This window comes from Morus notabilis, unplaced genomic scaffold (assembly GCF_000414095.1).
Source record: "Morus notabilis unplaced genomic scaffold, ASM41409v2 Scaffold436, whole genome shotgun sequence".
NCBI lineage: Eukaryota > Viridiplantae > Streptophyta > Magnoliopsida > Rosales > Moraceae > Morus > Morus notabilis.
The window spans coordinates 640,825-659,344 of NW_010362623.1; the positions used below are offsets into that span (position 1 = coordinate 640,825).

At 35.3% G+C, this 18,520-nt stretch overlaps 1 long non-coding RNA gene across 2 annotated transcripts; it reads right to left on the reverse strand.

The window, feature by feature from the left end:
• Positions 1 to 16,356: 16,356 nt before the first annotated feature.
• On the reverse strand, positions 16,357 to 18,089 carry LOC112092405. 2 transcript variants are annotated; one of them, XR_002902576.1, is made up of 5 exons: positions 17,981 to 18,089; positions 17,789 to 17,839; positions 17,208 to 17,262; positions 16,610 to 16,669; positions 16,357 to 16,502 (listed from the first exon to the last, which is right to left on the reverse strand). It is a non-coding gene; the product is annotated as an uncharacterized LOC112092405 (long non-coding RNA). The 2 variants fall into 2 exon arrangements; XR_002902575.1 differs by lacking the exons at positions 17,789 to 17,839; positions 17,981 to 18,089 and having other exon boundaries at positions 17,208 to 17,303.
• Between the last annotated feature and the right edge of the window lie 431 nt (positions 18,090 to 18,520).

The window sequence follows — 18,520 nt, forward strand, 5'->3', positions numbered from 1 at the left end:
AAGGCGCCGCTCGAAGGCGTGCGCCTCAAGTGGCTGAGGCGCACGCCTCAAGTCCTACCCTGTAAGGCGTAGGAGTTGAGGCGCTTTTCGAGCGCCTGGCCATGAGGCGCGCCTCAAGGCGTGCGCCTCAAGGCGTGCGCCTCGGGCGCTTTTCAAAACCTTGATGTACTCACAAACTTACTTTCTTAAATTACTCGATTGATATCAAAGCTCAGCTTATAATTCAAAAAACATTTCAACCACAATAATGATTTCAGAACACGATTAGCCCATAAACAACACCATAAAATCATCTCCAAGGTCCTTGGCTAAAGCATATATTTTTGTTTTCTCATGGATTCAAAGTGAACCTGAAAGTTTCCTGATCGAACATACCGACTTAGAAAATTCATAACATAATCTAGAAAAATTGAAAAATTATGAAACCAGAGGAAAATTGAAAAGGATTGAAAGCACTATCTTTTAGAGCTACTGCATGACATATTTTGAAATCATACAAGTGACCAAAATGGACCCGTAATCAGACTCAAAATCTGCCTCTCAGAAAAAATGCCAGCTTTTATTGTCAACTTGTAAAATCCGTAACTCCCTGTAGGAACAAGATGTTTAAATGATTCTAAATTCGAAATGACCCTTAATGAGTCTAGTTTATTTTCACATATTAGTTTTACCAAATTCGAAGTCAATAAATTCATAAAAATAAAAGTGTACAGTCAGATCAGGTAAAAAGCTAGACAGATTCCAGCAAAGTAGTGAACTTTTCAAAAATTCATAAATCTCTCTATAAATAGGCTTTTTGAGTGATTCAAAATCCTACATGACTCTTAATGAGTCTAATTCATTCACACAAACTAGTTTTACCAAATTCAAAATTAATAATTTTATAAAAATAGAAGTATACTGACAGGTCGGATAGAAAACTAGACAGATTCCAACATAAGTAGTGAATTTTCAAAAATTCATCTCTCTCTAGAAATAAGCTTTTCGAATGATTCAAAATCCTACATGACCCATGACAAGTCTAATTCATGCCCATAAATCAGTTTTTCAAACTTCCGAGCCAATAATTTTAGAAAAATAAAAGTACACAGACAGGTCAGATTGAAAGTCTTATAATAAGTTCCAGCCACACAGTAACATTTCAAAATTTAGATAAAATCATCTACTCACCCAATCAAGATCATTTTAGCCTCCATAGAAAGCTTATTAAAAATACTAAAATATATCAAAAATTCAAATTTATTAGGATGCAAGAACTTATTTAAAGTTATAGTGTTACAACAACCAAAATAAAATTTTGAAACTTGAGTTAAGCTTTTTATCAAACACCTTTCATGCAAATATGATTTCTAATATTAAACAGTATAAAAATGTGAAACCTAACTATAACCGTTCCTTATTAAACAAAAAAAGAAGATTAAACAATACAATAAGCACTTCATAAAAATACCAAACTCGGATCACCACCAAGAACCACACAAAAAACCTCTAAAATCTCAAATTAGGAGTCAAAAACACGGTTTATAAGCATACCTTTATTTATATAGACCTTAGACTCCAAGATTTTTTCAAAATATTGAATTTTAATGGAGTTTTGGGGGCTTTTACTCGAGCCCTAAGCCTAATTACAGGATTGGAGTTTCTAAAGGATTAGAGAGTGAGAAAAGAAGATTAGGTTTCTAGTGTGGAAGAGAAAGAGAGAAAAAGTGGGTTTAAGAAGATGAGAGAAGAGAGAGAGGATGAAGGGCTGCATGAAAGAAGCGTATAGAGTAGGAAATTTCAGTCTTAGAACGTCTGAGCTTTGGCCAGAAGAGAAGAAAACGTATGTTTTTCTCTCTGTTTTTTTTTTTTTTTTTTTTTCTTTTTTTTTTTTTTAATTTAAAATTTGCCATTCAATCATTTTGGGCTTCTCTAGTAAGGACTTGGGGCTTTTTTCTCTCCCCTTTGAAAACTAAATCTGAGCCCAAAACATACCACTCCATTTTAATTTACTCTTACACTGTTCGGTAAGAATGAAAGAAAATGGAATGGAAAGAAAAATTATAATGCATAGAAAATTATAAAGACAAAAAAGATTTTAATTTTCTCTTGATTTATTTGGTATGATAGGGAAGAAAGAAAATGAATCTACCTTGTCTTGTTTGGTATTGGAAGTGAAACTAAAGAGGTGAAAAAATTATTATTGGTGTAATTACTTTTTTGCCCAAATGAGGACAATTTTGGATGAAAAATGAGGACAATTCAATAATTTGAGTTCATTTGTGTAATTATCCATATTTTTTTTTTCTAAAATCCACCCACTTTTGGAGGAATTGAATATGGTGGGACCCACCAATAAAAATTTCCATTCAATTTATCTTTACTTCACAATTTCCTTTCTACCAAACATGCTAACTTCCCAATTTCCATCCCAAAATCCCTCAAACATTTTCTTTCCTTCCACTTTTCATTCATACCAAACACATTGTTAATTTTGTTAAAGTAATAAGAACAAAACATAATTATTAATTTTGTTCATCCATAGAACAAAAATCAGTATCACAAAATAATGTTAACCTCCATGTGACTTGAATCGGAACATGTCACGAATATCAATTCGTGTAAACAAAAAGTAAAATTGCCCATAATAATTATCTAAATCAACAAAACATACTCGATTTATCGTAAATAAATCCCCAATTTGTACGATCATGTTCGGAACCTTGATCATATTCTGGCTTACAAAATTAATGTCAGACAATCTCCTAAAAATTTAAAGAAGTTTCGTCCCCAAAACTTAGAACAAAAGTGGATACTTCTTGCGCATTTCATCTTTGGGCTCCCATGTAGCCTCTTCCATGTCGTGATTACGCCATAAAACCTTCACCAGTGGAATTGTCTTATTGCGCAATTGCTTCTCTTTCCAATCTAAAATTTGGACTGGCTTTTCTTCATATGTTAACTCCGGTTCAACTTCTAAAGCATCGTAAGTTAATACATGATATGGATCTGAAATATACTTTCGCAACATGGACACTTAACATACGTTATATATACTACTCAAAGAAGGCGGTAGTGCTAGTTTGTAAGCGACTTCACCAACTCATTCGAGGGCTTAACTTCTCTTTCTTTCCAAATCGCATTATTCTCTTAATTGGTACAACTCATACAAACACTCAATCGCTCACCTGATACTCTAGTGGCCGTTGTCGCACATCCGCATAGCTTTTCTAGCGATCTTGAGTATCTTTCATTTGCTGTTGGATAAGCATTATCTTTTCTGTTGCTTCATCTATCTTTTTTGGGCCAAAATATTTCCTTTCACCGACCCCATACCAATGTAGTGGTGATCTGTATCTACGGCCATAAAGTGCTTCATAAGGAGCCATACCAATCGTCAATTGGAAGTAAATTCTACCAAAGGAAGTTCTTGACTCCAAGATCCTTGGATTGTTCACTCTGTTTGACCATGAAACGCAGTGCTAAACTTAAATTTTGTACCTATAGCTCTATGCAAACTCTTGCAAAAGGCGGAGGTAAAATTGGCATCATGATCTAAGGTAATGGATACAGGAACTCTATGTAGTTAAACAATCTCATGTATGTAAATCTCAGCTAACTTCTCCAGGTTATAAGTAGTCTGCACTAGCAAAAAGTGCGCAGACTTTGTCAACCGGTCAACAATTACCTAAATTGAGTCATGCCCTTTAGTAGTTTTTGGCAATCCTACTACAAAGTCCATTGCTACCTGCTCCCATTTCCACTCGCGGATTTGAATAGGTTGCAGTAACCCTGCTGGTCGTGGGTGCTCTACCTTAATTTGCTAGCATGTTAAGCACTTTGCAACGTATTTAGCTACGTCTCTCTTCATCCCAAGCCACCAAAATTTTTTTTTTCAGGTCGCGATACATCTTCATGGTGCTTGGATGAACGGAATATGGTGCATCATGAGCTTCTAGTAATATCTATTTCTTCAACTCTCAATCATTAGGGATGCAGTGCGTTTGCCATCAAGCATCTCTTGTCGAATCTGAAATAGATGAGGATCCAATTGTTGACCTCCTTGAATTCCATATAAAAAAGTGAGTTGTAACAGTAAGTTAGCTAGCTGTCCCACTATAACCTCAATACCAAAATCAACAATCTCAGACTGCATCTTCTTTGGTATTGCTTGAATAGACATCAAACTGGCTGACAGCTTTTGACTTAAGGCATCCGCTACTTTGTTGGCTTTCCCTGGGTGGTAATGAATGTCACTCACCAGTTCCAACCATCATCGCCAAGTACTTTAAACTTTTGTCGTTGGTGTACATATCACAGTGAATCCTGTACAAATAATGTCGCTAAGTATTCAACGCAAACACCACTGTCGCCAACTCTAAGTCATGTGTCGGGTATTTCTTCTCATAATCCTTTAATTGGCGAGAAGGATAGGCAATTACCTTACCATAGTACATCAACATTGCTCATAATCCCATCTTGGACACATCACTATAGATCACAAATCCATCTGTACCATTAGGAAAAGTGATGATATGAGTTGTGGTTAAACGCTTCTTGAGTTCTTAAAAGCTCTTTTCACAAACGTAGATTGGTGATATCTTGAACGTAGATTGATCCTAGAGAAGACTGTTGATCCTTGTAGTTGATTGAATAGATCATCGATCCTGGGTAGTGAGTATTTATTCTTGATGGTAACCTTATTAAGTTCATGATAGTCAATGCACATGCGTAGGGATTCATCCTTCTTTCTAACGAACACCATTGGGGCTCTCCACGGTGAGTGACTTGGTCAAATGAACTTCTTGTCGAGTAACTCTTGAAGTTGTACTTGTAGCTCCTTCAGGGCCATTCGGTATGGCGCTTTTGAGATTGGTGCAGTCTTAGGTAGTAGTTCGATAGTAAACTCTATTTATCAATCTGGTGGAAATCCAGGCAGTTCATCAAGAAACACTTCAAGGAAGTCTTGTTCAATTGCCACGTCCTTTGGCTCTATCTTTTGTTCAATCTGGGTGTCAACCACTCATGCCAGGTATCCCATACACCGACTTGCCATCATTCTTGTGGCCTTCATCATAGAGATAAAATGAATTCAGTTCCCAGTAGGAGTTCCTTAAAACTTAAATTCTTGTTCACCAAGAGGTTGGAAGAGCACTGTCTTCTCTGACAATTAATTGTGGCATTGTACCTTGAGAGCTAGTCCATAATCTAGCGTCTACAACTCTCTGTCACTAACTATCATTTGTATGAATCTCATCCAGTTTCTAGATACTAGAACTTCTCCTAATGGGATGCCTATAGTAAATAAGCCTTCTAGGTTCTCTAGTGGTCTATGAATCTTCTTAATAAATGCAGACGACATAAATGAATGGGATGCACTTGAGTCTATTAATGTGTATGCTGAGGTGTTGGCAATAGTGATATGACATGAGACGACCTTCGATGGTCCAGACTCTACTCCTGACCGCGTCAACGCATAAACTCGGGTATTGGTCTTCTTCTGGTTGCTTTCTGACTTCCCCTTACCATTGTTCTCTGGACAATCTCTTGCAATATGTCCCACCTTGCCACAGTTGTAACAAGCTCTGGATCGGCACTCGCCCAAATGGCATTTGTTGCACTTAAGGCACATAGGCCGCTCTTCAAAAGCCTGCTGATTGCCTTGGTCATTTTGTCTACGCTTGTGCTAACTATTTGTTCTTGTTTGATGGCATCGTGCTTTTCATGTCACTTTGGTAGTCCTTATTGCTTACACGGCTTATCTCCCTTTAGGAGCTCTAACTGTTTACATTTCTATTAATAGAAACTTCGTGACTGTCCTTCAATTCCTCTCATGATAAACATCGCTTATAAAATTAGATACTTTATCATTTTATTTGGATCATCTGCCTTTCTATCCTTCTCTTCACTAGTACATAAATCTTCCTATTGATTACGTCCTTATAATTCTTAATCTAATCCTTGAACTTAACAAGGTCTGCTTAAAAAATAGGAATTGTTATAATGGAAGTCTTTTCTTAACCGCTGAGTGTCTATCATATACTTCACTTTTCTTTCTAATTCCTTATGTATATGGACATAAGATGGGTGATAAATTAAGAAGTACACTTACGTACTCTAGTTAGAGGCACAATGGCTTCATAATCATATCATAAGAAAATTTATCAATTTTCTCTCTCTTAAGTTCATATGCTATGAGTTAGATAGTGTTGAACTCAAAAACATCCTTAGAATCTTAACATAAAACTAATGTTCTCTCATGGCCGATATAGCAATCCGTAAGATCCTTATAATTCAATTATCCTTCGAATATGATCACTTATCCTTGATTACAACATGCTCTAACTTGTCACTTATCCTTGATCACTTATCCATGGAGTTGATTAACCAGGCGATGACCAAAGAATTTTCAGACCTCCATGCATTCAGCTTTGAGTCTCCTGCCTCTGGTTTCTTCACTTCTCCGGTTAAGTGGCCCAACTTTCCCCTTCCGTCTATAGCAAGCTTCATGGATTGCGCCCATTCTAGGTAGTTTTTGCCGTTCAGCTTTGGGAGGGTTAACTGAAACGAGTGGTGAGAATAATCACCATGATTCATAGTGGTTCTGGATGATTCACCAATAACAGTGCTGCTCCCTGAAGTTGCCGAAGACTCTTTCCTCTGAAACAGGGAAGGCTGTTTTAGCCATGGAGGAAGGCTTATTTCGGCTCTGATACCACGAAGGTATAGGGCAGAAAAGGTTTAATTTTTATTCATCTGTAAACTGTACAGCATTTACAATAATTAATAAGGAAACCACACCAATGACTTTGGTGTAAAATCCCTTGATTTAAGAGATTCCTGATTTCCGGAATCTTTATTTCTGGAAACAAGAAACTTTCCTATAGAAACTTTCCTAATCTAATTCAATCCTTATATTGACCGGATTGATTGGATTACAAAGTCAATGATCCTACTTTCCTTATTCCGACAGAGTAGTAAACTGAAATACAAACGACATATTTATCAGTCTCATTCCAAAAAAAAGAAAAAAAGAAAAAAAAGAGGATACAGGAATAAGTCTAGTCTCAATCCTTTACAAGACAATGGCTACAGTGTTGGCCAATCAATCGAAGGAAGTGAGAGGATACAATTTCTAAGAGTCAATGCATTCATAAAGGGTAGACAGATATTGGATAGTATTTTGGTGGCAAACGAGGTTGTTGAAGAATATAGAGTGGATGGCAAACAAGGATTGGTGTTTAAGAGAGATTTTGAGAAGGCCTATGATCATGTTAATTCGATTTTTTTTTAGGCAAGTGTTAGAAAAGAAGGGTTTTGGACAAAGATGGAGTAAATGGATCATGGGTTGCATTAGTTCGACCAATTTTTCCATTTTGGCCCAATGGTAAACTGTGAGGTAGATTTGGAGCTTCTAGAGGATTAAGAGAAGGGCACTTGCTTTCTCTTTTCCTTTTCACATTATTAGTTGATGGTCTAAGTAGGCTGATGGAAAAGGCGGGGGAACTGAATTTAGTCAATGGGTTAGAGTCTATAGGGACAATATTCAGGTATCTCATCTTCAATTCGCAGATGATACACTATTTTTTATTGAACCCTCGAGTGAGAATTTTCGAAATACGATTACGATTTTAAAATTCTCCACGTGTGTGGGTTCGAGAATAAATATGGGGAAAAGCATATGGAATGGGATTAACATGGAGGAGGAGGTGATTCAAGGTATGGCCCTGGAGTTGGGTTGTGAAGTGGCTCTTGGCTAATGAAATATTTGGGTTTACCATTAGGAGGAAATCCCTTATCTAGAGAGTTTTGGAATCCAGTGTTAGAAAAGATCTCAAAAAGATTGGATAGTTGGAAAAAAAAAAGGATTTCTTTCTAGGGGAGGAAGACTTACCCTTATACAATCAGTTTTGTCGAGCATCCAAATTTATTTCCACTCACTTTTTAAGATTCCAGTGGGTGTTGTTAAGGAGATTGAAGCTCGCATGAGGTGGTTTTTGTGGGATGGCTTGGAGAGGAACTCAGTTGATAATCTGGTTGCTACGAAGGTTGTCTCCTTTAGTAAAAAAAAGATGAGGTTTGGAAACTGGGAACTTGTTAAAGAAAAATCAACCTCTTTTGAGTAAGTGGTTATAGAGGTTTCCTTTGGAACAAGCCTCTCTGTGGGCCACAATTATTAGGAGCAAATATGGATTGCAATCCAATGGCTGGGATTCTAACCTTGTTACTAGAGGCACTCATAGGAATCCTTCGAAATTTATTTCTTAGGGATTGAACTCTTTTCTTGGGAGAGTAAGTCGGAAGGTGGGGGATGGTAGTCGAGTGAGGTTTTGGGAAGACAAGTAGTGTTGTGACTTGCCTTTTGAAGTCACCTTTCCAAGATTATATAGTCTAGTGAGGGAGAAAGAGTTGAAAATAAGGCATATTTTAGTGTCTGAGGAAGGATCTCAAATTGATTAGAATTTTAGATTTACAAGAAATTTGAATGATAGAGATTGTGAACATCTTTTGGAGCTTCTCAATTCCTTATGAAACCTTTCTCCATATCCTTTTCAATTGGATTCTTGAATTTGGAATGCAGATTCGAAGGGTTTCTCGTATAATTCTTTCTTTCAGTCTTTAATTCAGTGTCCAAATAATCCTATTTTCAAACCTTTTGACTTTATCTTAAAATCATGTGGTCCTATTCGGGTTAAGCTTTTTACTTGGTTGTTCTTTCATAAGATACTGAATACTTGTGACAGTGCAGAAAAAACATCCTAATCTTGTCTTGTCTCCTAGTTGTTGTGTCATGTGCAGGGAGAGTGCAGAATCAGTGGACCATCTATTCCTTCATTATAAGGCTGCTGAGAAATTATGGTCTAAGTTTCTCCGAGCCATCTCTCTTTCTTGGGCCTTTCCTGCCCAAAGTAACGCAATTCTGGTAGAAGATTTTTTTTGGTTTTGGAAGGTAGAAGAAGGCTAAGACAATGTGGAAAGCCATGGTTTTAGCTATTCTTTGGGAGGCGTGGCTTAAGAGAAATCAGGGGATTTTTTTAAGAAAATGAGATGCTAGTTGAGGATTTATTTGAGAAGGCAAAATGTCTTGCATCTCTCTGGGCTTCTAAAGATAAATCCTTTTAAGGATTTTCCATTATCCTTGATATTGCTCAGTTGGGAAGATATTTTGGTTTAGGTTGCTTTAGGGGATCTCTGGTCTGTAATTTCTTAGTGGTGGCTGATTATCGGTGTGGTCATCTAGTCTCTTTATTTTTAGTTCTTTTGTTTTTTTCCTTTCCAGGATGGATCTCTTATCCATCCAAGAACTTCTATAAAGTTTTCATTTGTAAATGAAAGAAGCGGAACTTAAGTACCTATGTTTTTCTATGTGCACTTGTGCCACGGAATCCAGTTTGACAAGAGTCGAAGAATTACCATCAGTGGTCTCATAAGCTTTATCTCCAATATTTGAGAGAATCCTGTTGTAAGATTCAAAACAATAACCAAAAAACGTATGCAATTCTGAAAGATCATTATGGAGCTAAGCCAAATCCCAGTGAATCAGACTATAAAAATTAACTTACATAGATCTCCTTCTTAGTCCTTAACTCTAGAGGAGAATGTGAACAGTTAACCGACAACAGAATATACCATTGTCATTGTTGTCAAAACACTACCTCCTAGCCATAATTAAACTAACAAATCAACGAGGAATTCATATACAAGACTAGCAAACTTCCCTCCTAAAGCACCCACAAAGAGAGCCCTTAATCAATCACAAAAATAAAATCCGACCCTTACTGCTTCCCAAGCAAAATTAAAACAGTAAGTCAGTAACAAGAGCCCTATCACCATTTCGCAGCCTAATTATCAATTAGGTAAGTGATCGCCAAAGCCCCAGGTTAGTGGTTGAAAAGAGAGAGACGAAAACAAAAAGTCAGCAACATATTGGTTTGAACGGCTTGATCAATTAAATATTCAAAACTTCTTTTAGAAAATATAGTATTTGTAATTTTGTCAGTACCCTTATTCCAAAATGAAAAGGGAATACAAAATTTTACATGTTAACTCATGGATTGAAATGAAATTAGCGTTCACCCTCAAACACACACCTCAAAGTTTGAATTCCATAAAATCTACACTTAAGTTTGACATTATAAAGATACTAATGTCAGTCATTAACAATATTGAACTCAGTTTGTAAGGACCAACAATAGTATAACCCATTAGTCTTTATACAAGGACTAGAACCTACACATAAAAAAAAAAATACCATTCATAAGAAATATCCCCAATGGAAAAACAAAATTAAGAGCTTAAAACCCTAGGGTCGAGAAATAAGAAGATAGTACCTCGTGATTTATGACAAAAATTTGGGCGATCAACTGATCTCGTCTTGGCAAACAATCCTACACTGAAATTACACAACTCAACCAAAAAAAAAAAAAGAACATTATCACCACCATGTGAAATTCAAGAAAGATCCGTTACAATGCTTCAATTTTTAAAACTCATGCTAACCTGAAATACGAAACTTGAAATACGAAAAGAGAAAAAGAGAAAAGACACTACCTCGGGATCTGCAGAATGTTTTTAAAACTCATGCTAACCTGATTGTGTAGCTAGGAGGAGAACTGGATTTTGAAAGGTTGAGTGGAGGGGTGGGGTGCCTTTTTCAATCCGTTTTCCAAGCTTACACAGAGTTTCTTCACTTTACAATCCTTCAATTTTTTCTATTTTCTCTCGAGACCCTGTGGGTAATCCTTCTTGGAATTTCCATTTCAGGAGAGATCCTAGTGAGAGAGAATTGCGGCGCCTCCCGCCCTAACAGCGGGTCGCCAACCTTAAACTACTACTATTAGGCCGAGTTATAGACTAATCTATTACTTGCTATCAGACTATCGCCTCTTTAATTTACGTTTCTGTACGAGTAAATATTTTTTTCTTTAACCCTCAGGTTCTTAACATGTTCCTAGCATGTTCTTTTGTTATACAACAACTTATCCTTGTTAATACTTTAAGAAATCGGATATGGAACAAGTCTCCGAAACTTATCTTAACTTATTACAGTCTATTGTTCTTTACTAAGACAATGACCGTAGCATCTTTTCCTTAAAACTGAAACATATAAACTTGGTTTTATATTACATTACTCTGCAGCGGAATTTAATTTCTAAGCAAGCGTAGTAGAGACCACTCCTGTGCACCCATGACATTTTCGCCACCGTTGCCTCTGCCGGTCCATCAAGCAAAATCACTGTATGGCTGGCTGCTTACCTTTGCTACCTGCACACGAGTAAATTGATGAGCTAACGCTCAGCAAGTATAAACATGCACACATCATAAACTAGATAAGAATTACATTAAAAATTATGATGCAGATATGCTCGTGTGAAACATGCTTTCTGTCTTTATGTTCTTACTACTATGGGCCTGGGCCCCTACTTACTGTCTTGTTACTGTGGGCCTGGGCCCCTGCTTACTGTCTGGTCTAGTCAGAATCTCTACTCTTTGAGATTTCCTCCCTTGGGAGGCTGACGACCCGTCAGTCTCTTTACATTACTAAATTTTGAGTTTTCATTTCAAAGTGTTAAAAACTTTACTAAATGATATGCAACGTTTCTCTACGTGCACATGCTAACATAAAACGCAATATACTACTTGCATACTTTAACTGTGCATAAGGGTAGTCATATGTCGCCCTTCTGCAATTTAGGGCACTGAGCCCTCCAAACACGTATAATCACATATTATCACATAGACTTGGAAACATAAGTAAGTTCATAGTTCTAAGTCTGACTACAGCTTACTCGAGTCTAGACAAACATATATGTCTATACTTACTTATAATTCGCTAGGATTCCCGCTTGCTAGAAATTCTTTCTCGTTGTCTCGGCTCTCGTGCCAAAACCTGTTTCATGGAAATAGGTATAAATTTCCTATTCCAAATCACAATTCTTCATACTTAGATTTTTAAAATCTAATTCCAAACTCATTTCCGAACCTTTTTTTTCCTCTAGGCCGAATCCTAGTTTAAGAGGTAAATTACACATATTTGTGTATCTCGGTTTCTAAACCTTAATATGTTCATTTCCGAGCTTTAAAACTGTTATTCATTTTCTAGAATCAATTACTATCTCATTGCTTACTAACTTTTAGGAAATTTTGGTAGAGTTTCGCCTTATTTTTCTCGTTTCCCGAGTTTTCAATAACTCGTTCTACTTCCGATTTCGGTACCTGGAGTCAAGATTTACATTCCTGAACACAGATTCCAACATTTTGAACAAAACATATGTTCTTTCTTAATTTAGGCTCACGGATTTTCAATAGAAATCCACCAAAACTTCATTCAATCGTCTTAATACTTACACCGTTAAACTCTTATTACGATGCTGTACAAAACCTCAGTTTCAATTTTCACTTTAACAAAAGTTTTTCTGAGATGGGTTACTATTCATCCAAATCAAGAAAACATAGAATTCTCACGAAAACTCCGAAATCTTACCTCTAGAAGTTGAGGTTTTTTCGCTAGAACGCCTCAGGTTACGTTTCTACCGGACTGAACAGGAGAAATCTCAATGAAAATGCTTGATTTTCCTTCCTCCGTCTCTCTCTAGAAACTCTTTTTTTTTTCTTTCTTCGTAACTTCCTCACGTCTTTTCTCTTTCTTTTTTTTTTTTCCTCTGCTATACTTCACGTGAAGTAAGTAATATCCTTGTAACCAACGTGAATCTTCATTACGTGAGTCATCAAGCTAGAGATAACTTCATGTAGCCAACATTGAGTACATAGCCAACATGAGTCACCCTTCAACTTAGTTTACGTAATGACACATGGTGTTAATGCATGTGAGGTTCCCCCTCACGGTAACTATACTTTTCCCCTCTTTTTTTTTTTTTTTTCCTAACGTACCTAAGATTAATCTAATATATATATATATATATATACACTATAACTTAGAGATAATTTAATATATATATATATATAAGTATATATATATATATTAAAACTTTGTTCAACCTACTTTTATTCTTTGCTATATCCAAGATACGTGCTAGCAAATGAGTGGGTTCTATATTCTTCAAATTTTTCTTGTCAAGACCTAACTTTCCGTTTCTCAAAACGAGTCTCTTTCCGATACTAATAATTTCACAATCAGTACAGATTCTATACTACTTTTCTGAACTGCCGAGTACCCTGGGTCAAACTTCTCATGTTCAACCCAATTCTCTTGGGTATCTCATTAGTCAATTTCTTTTTCTGAAATTTTCATCTTAATTGATTCAGAATTGTCCAAAACGCGTACCCTTGCGGTACTCATTTTTTTGACAGTTTCCCACTTTAACTGACGCAGGAAAATTCCATTTCAGGAACTTTTGCTATTTTCCTTGTAATATTTTTACTCTTTTTCTAGCTGATCATTTGGTCACAAACCAAACATTTTAGTTTTTCATAATTAAAATATACCCACTAGAATTTCTAACCTTTAACCAATATTTCACTATTCATAATTGATATTTACGAATTTTCTTGGTAAAAATATTCGCATTATAACTTTACATATTTTAGAAAATTTTACCCCGTACATAAAGTTTTTACATAACATTTTCCTTGATTACATCCGAATCTTACTATTCCGGAAAGGATTTCGGTCAAAGACCGAACTGTCCGGATTAGACCTAAATTTTTCCCGGTCATTACAAGAATTGGGTGAGTTAGCAGGGCTTTTGACTTGTTTAGAGGGAGTTAGATAAAGTAAATTTATTCCTAATAGATGTTCGTGGGAGTTGGATAGTTCGGGACTTTTCTCTTGCAAATCTCTATTCAAATCTTTTATTGATGATAGTGCTTACCCCAATTTTAGTTTGTATCATTTTATTTGGAAAGCCTCGGTCCCTACTAAAGTTCAGATTTTTAATTGGATGCTTGTGTTAAGGAAGCTCAACACTCAGGATTTGTTGTAGAGGAAGCCTTCCCTTCATCTCCCCCTGGATGATGTCTTCTTGTAAAAATGCTAAAGACACAACAGATCATTTACATAACTCAACCAAAAAAAAACAGAAAGAACGTTATCACCACCATGTGAAGTTCAAGAAAGAACCTCATAAAAAAAGTTCAAGAAAGAGAATTGAAAACAAAATCATAATCCGAACTTCAAATACTGAAAGAGAACAAGAAAAACAAAATCAGAGTTTCGCTAACTAATTTGCTAACTAAAAAGATAGTACCTCGTGATTTAGGACAAAAATTAAGGTTCTTTCAACCATAAATTCAGTAATAGGATAAATACAAACATAAACCAAATTGAAGTAACAAATTTAAATCTACAACAAACAAAATCGCCCAAATAAAAAACATAAGAGAAGAGACAAAGAAAACCTTGAGGACTGAGCAGGAAATGCTGCGACAGAATCCATGAACCCTGTGGAAAAACAATGAAGTAGCAAAAAGAACAAATCGAGTGGAGAGGCATAGAATGCAAAAGAAACAACAAAGAAGAACCGCAAAGAAATGGAGAGGCAGAAAAGCTCTAAGTTCTGGGATGGAAAAAGAAGAAAAGAGAAAAAAATGGAAACAAAGGCACAAAGATAAATCAAGACGTGACAGAATCTTACAAAACCAAAACAAGAAGACAATGAAAGGGAGCAAGAATGAAATGAAAGAACGACATGAAAGAGTAAGATGACTACTAGGCACACAAGTGAAAACAACACCAAATGTTAAAATATATGGCATGTAATATGAAAGAATATGGAGACAAAAACATTTGCACGAATTGGACAAACTAGATCCATAGTAACCTATTTACCTTTATATAAACATGTGGATAAATACACTATTGGAAGAGCTGCATCCCAGTATATGTACTTTCAAAGAGAGAAACGACCATTTAGAACTAAGAACAAAATATTAATAGACAAATGGTTCAATTATACCAAACACAAAAGAAAATTGTTAAAATCAACAATTCGTTTAGGTCCCTAAAAGAATAAGCATCGTTAAATTTTTTTCCCTTAAAGGCTCCTGGCATAAGTGAAGACAAATAAATATTGGAGTGATGGATAAATGCCTCAAATAAGATATATAACAAAACATGAGTGCTATTCAACAAACAAAGAATAAGTGGGAAAGAAAAGGGTGCCTTGTTAAGTATGTTGCTTTCTATAAAAAACTGCCACTAGAACAGAACAAAAGAAAAGTTTCATTTTTTAGATAAGTCAAACTTTGAATTGTTTATTCAGCTACTACACGAGAATCCAGAAATAACAAAAAAAATAAAATAAAATAAAATAAAACCAAGAACCCTAAATTGAACAATAGAAAATAAGCTAAATATAAATATAGTCCATTCCGCAGCAGTCGAAATAATAGAACCAAAACACAGACAATTAAGTAGCTAAATAGCAGTTCAACTTCAAATTAAGGAAAAAAAAAGCACCAAGCAATCATCTTTACGCTCATTTCCAATTAACACCATCGACTTGTAGGTTGTGAAGAGTGTTTCATCTAACCAAAAGAAATAAAATAAAGTTAGCTAGCTTAACCCATCTAACATATCAAGCCAAAAACATCACACATTGAAAACCGTCACAGAAGATCCACAATATTCTATTTTTTAAAATTTATGAAACATGGTAACATAAAACAACCATGACTAATGAGAACTATAAAACTACAAAAACTAAACAGAGGTGCATAGATGCCAGAAAACAATGTAAGTTTCTCAAGAAAAAAATCTAAATAAAAACATTAGGGGGGAGGGGGGTGAGCAGAGAACAAATACCAATCTTTTTGTTCCAAAATTAGCAGAGGGAGATAGTGAGAGATTGAGGTACAATCCGAGAACTCAAGAGTGAAATGGAGGCTAGAGTACATAAAGAACCTACCTAGGCTTTCCACCTACAATAGAAAATGTGAAAAAAAAAACAGAGAAAAACTTCTTGCTTTCCCTAAATGAAAAAATGCAGTACGCTCATGAGACAGAGTTGTAAAGGTGCAGATGGAGAAAAATTAATGGATAAAGAGATGGTGTTTGAAAGAGAGACTAACGGCCTTTGAAATGCAAGAGATGCAAGAGACAGCGGAGGGACGAATCAATGGCAGCAGCGGCGAAATCGGCAGTCACGATGAACATCACAAAATTAGAGAGCTTACGGTTTGAGAGAAAATTTATTGTTCATAGTCTAAAATGGAGAAGAGTGAAACCGATTCATTGTTTTTTCTTATCCTTTTTTACTGTTCCTTGCCTACCTTCCACCCTCCTTCTGTGTCTCTCTTTATCTTCTTTTTTTTTTGGCTCTTATACTGTCTCTCTGCCTCTCCCTTTTTGTAACCTTTCTTTCGAACTATTTTTTTATTTGTTTCTTTTTTACCTTTTCTCTTTCTTTTATTTTTCTTTTTGTTGACTCCTATTTTTCTTGCTGCTCTTCATTATTTTCTTTTCCCTCTACCTTATCTAACTTATTTTTCTCTCTTTTTCTTACTTTCCCATTTTTTTCCCCTCTCTCTTTGCAATAGCTCAATGTCAACGGCAGTAAATTTTCCTACAATGAAGATGGAGATGAAAACATTAAACTCGGAAGGAAATCACAAAACAAAAAGAAATAAACTCAAAAAAATAATAGAATATAAAAAAATTAAAAGGACAAACCTTAAGAGTTTGCCATCCATCTAAAAGTTTTATCATAGGAAGTGCTGATCCTCTTGTTTCCTGCACCAAAAGATAGAAATGGCTCTTAAAGAACAGTTATATTGTATACATTAGAAAAAAAACATGTTTTAGACACATAAAGACGACAAATAATAGTTGTTAGGAAAAACTTACAGCAGGAGAAAGGCCATCAATATCCAAATTAACATAAACATCATGACTATTCTTATTTTCCTCTCTCTTTTTCTCTTTTTAATAATTTCTCTTTTTTCTGCCTTAAGAGAGGGAGAGACTACATCTAAAAAGTTTAATTTGATAGATAAAAGAATTAATAACACTTAGGGTCCGTTTAGTTCGCTGATTCGAGTTTTTAATTCGAGTTGAGATGTGATTTTATGTGAGAGCTTTTTACTATAGCAAAAAAGTTAGATGTGATTGTTTGTGAGAGCTTTTTACTGTAGCAAAACTCGAATTCTAAACTCGAATCAGCGAAATGAACGGGGCCTTAAACTATACAGTTGATATATATACAATAGTAGAGAAATACTACAAGTCTCCACCCACAGTTTTTGATTTTCACCAAATCCATTGACTATACCTTACACAATGTTGGATAGGCAACTTCTCTGTCTCTGTCTTCCTTTTAACTTCTGCTGCAATCAAATTTTCATTTAAGGATTATAAAGGAGCAAAATAGGACACTACATCAATAGAACCTAGCAGAGCAGCTTTTGAACTGGCTATGGTATATTGTAATATTAAAAACTAACTTATTAGAAATTCACAAAAAATCTAGAATTCAAAAACCAATAATGAAAACATCCATATAGATACATTTATAACAAGCAAATAACTTTATATTGTAAAGAACATCTACATCAATCCATTTTGGATATATGAATGTTTTGAAACAAGAGAGAGTATGCAAATTTGTCAACACCGTTATGCAAATTAGTCTCTGATAGCAAACACTTAAAAAGCCAAGAAAATGGAAAAAAAATAAAACAATGTTCTATTCAGATGGGAAAATATGCTCAAGGAAACTCAGATTTGTCTCACAAGGTAACTAAAACAACATTCTCTTTTTTTCTCAGATCCCAAATAAGGGACAATTGTATATACAATTCAGAAACAAAAAGGAAAACAAGGGAAGGGAAACAAGGGAAGGGAAAATAGTACACTTTTTCTCTCGCACTTCCTACTTTCCGTCATAGCAAAACCTCCATCAAACTGAAATTTCTCCCGCCAAAATAAACAAAAAAAAAGGTCTGAAAAATGTTTATCGCATCTTAAACTTTAAAATAAAAACCTTCATCACAGTTATTAGATTTCTTTTAATTAGAGAGAGAGAATGAAAGAAAGATTAATCACCTTATAGGCAAAGACCAAAACCTTCTTGTCCATCATCATATCATCTAATTATCACATCATATCTCTTAGCCAAAAAAAGTTATCAATCATATTGCATTATCATGACAAACATTAGAGAGAAAAACAAAAGAATACATTTCCAAAAATAAAAACTAGGCTTTTGTTAGTATGCTTAAGTGTCAAGGAATAGATCTGCTAAAGCTCTACGTCTGATATGTTCACCCTTCATGACAACATATGTAAAAGTTATCCGATCTAGTTGCCCCACTCTTTGAGCAACATCTGGAATATTAATAGCAGGAGGATTTACTAATTACTAACAATTAAAAAATTAAACCATCAAAAAGATCAATGAACAAAATTCACATTCTAAAATTGGCAACTCATTGCAATGTATATTTCAAGTTTTATCAAGTTAAACAATTTTTAATAAGAAATTTGAAAAATCCAGTACAATTGCGGAGTCTCATCTCACCAACAGCTGGAAATCTGAGAAGCCAAAGAGCGTTGCTCGGAGTAAACCAGGTGCCTCTCTAAACT